We start from the raw sequence: 2,230 nt of genomic DNA, 5'->3' as shown, positions 1-2,230 counted from the left end.
TGCCCATAATGTGTAAATGTAAATGTCAAGCTTAAGGCTGGCTGACTCCTGGGTTCCGACAGCGGGCTACCGTTCCCGACGTGGGGTTTGGAATGCCGCTCTGACTGTTTTCCTTGTTCAATAATATATATGGCACGCATGCTCCTCTTCTGAGACGGAGGTTTGCAACGAGGGGTTTGTGGCGCATTAGGCTTCTAAAGAAGGGCTGACAATCCACAGCTTCCACCACACTGCCACCTTCATCTCCCCTGCGGCGGCTTTAGCCCGTCTAAAGTGCTAGTCAAGAGAAAATAAACACTTCTGTTACGCAATGGTATACTTTTACTTTCTGCTTCCTTTGTTCTTTTTCTTGGAGGGGAGGGACACGGTATGGTTCCGCGGAAGGCAGGGACGGTGGTGTTGTCGTTTATTAAGTAATGGTATGGATTGATATTCAGGAACAGAGTGTCAAGACGCAGCGATGCATTTAGTATAATTGATCTGCTGGGTGTACGCCTGCCGTGGCGCCATTTATAACGCTGACATGTTTCCACTTTAAGGAGCGCTGTGCAGCGTCGTGCCTCCTAGCTGTTTACAAGGTGAGGGCCCTGGATGTGGTGGAGGGTTTGAGTCTCGCTCTCTTTAACTTCCCTCCAATCGAGTCGAGTCGTCGGGGCCCCTTTGTGTAGAGAAGGTTTATTTATAATTTGTTCGCATTAGCGCTTGGTTTTTTCACGTCGTGAACATGAGCGACGACAATCAGGCCCTAGGCGTTTAAGTTCCCTATTAAGTATTGTTTAACACTGGCATATGAAACAACAAATTACTATGACTATTACTATAACTGTTTTTATTACTGTACTGATAAAAGGCTCAGTTTAACCGAGTCCCTTTAAAATGAAAATATTTAAGAGAGGTAATATATATTATACATATAATGTTTTCACTGGCACCCTTAAGTGGTGGCTAGAAAAACATCCAAGTTAAAATATATATTATATATCTGTTTCAGTTAGGTACTCACGCTGAAATCTAGTATTTGGCAAAATGTTAATACACGAGAAAACATTTCAATAACAAAGACGTCGTTCATGGCATCTGTCACGCTTTTCAAAGTGTCTTAATCAGCGTGCAATTAGCAACCTGTCATCATCACCTCTGCTCTTGGAGAACCACGAGCATCACTGAGGGTTCACCAGCAGCATCACCTGCACTCCCGGGGGTAAGGGGACTCACCAGCCCTCTCAGAGGCTCTGATTACACCGGCCTGCGAGCAGCCATTTGATCTGATTGTGGGAGTGTCTCCGTATCACTCACGATGTGAACATGTGGAGTTGATTATGACGAACACGTTGCCATGTGTAGCCCCAGCCTCCCACTTCTGTCCTCCCTCTCCTCCTCCCTCCCTCGAGCGGCGGGAAGGGAGCTGGCTATAGACAGAGCACACAGTGTGAGTGTGTCCGTCGATGCTTTGAGATGCACGACTTTACAAAAAAGATTTACAATTTTTTCAAATTTAAAAATTTTCAAATTGGACCCATCTGGTTAGCTCTGGTCTGTCCTAGTACCGGATCACAATTCCTGATCCCTTGTGTTAATGTCGGTTAACAGTCCCTGGAGCAAGGAGAATATGAAGAGAAGAAGAAGAACGAAAAAAACTAAAAAAAAATCGTGTTGACGTTGATCTACGAATGTGCCGACCTGTGGCTCAGGAGGTAGAGCAGGTTTGCTGGTAACCAGAAAGTTGCTAGTTTGATCCCCGGCTCCTCCTAGCTCAGTGTTGAGGGGTCCCTGAGCAAGACACCTCACCCTAACTGCTCCTTGCCTTGCATGGCTGACTCCGCTGTCGGTGTGTGAATGTGTGCATGAATGGATGACTTTTAGGCAATATTGTAAAGCTCTTTGAATGGTCGCTGGTTAGAAAAGCACGTATAAATGCGGTCCATTTACCATTGACAAATGATGTGATGTCTGACGGAAAACTATATACCTCCCTTCAGAAGTCCTGCCTCCTCTCTCCCCAACCACTGCACATCAGAAGCACCCTGCTCAAGGGAACGCCTGGGACGGGGTCATTGTAGGGCATCGATCAAAACAGAAGTACTTTGATTCAACAGAGTATTGCGGCATGGCTCCAGAGATCAGTACCACTGCATGCCTGTCAGCATTGATGGCACAATGCAGATCCTCCACAGCAGGAGAATAAGAGTCAATACCGTCACCTAGCAGTCCATTTGATTATTAAGCTGGC

The sequence above is a fragment of the Pollachius pollachius genome (assembly GCF_949987615.1).
Source record: "Pollachius pollachius genome assembly, chromosome: 9".
Classification (NCBI taxonomy): domain Eukaryota; kingdom Metazoa; phylum Chordata; class Actinopteri; order Gadiformes; family Gadidae; genus Pollachius; species Pollachius pollachius.
Note: the sequence above shows the minus strand (reverse complement) of the source record.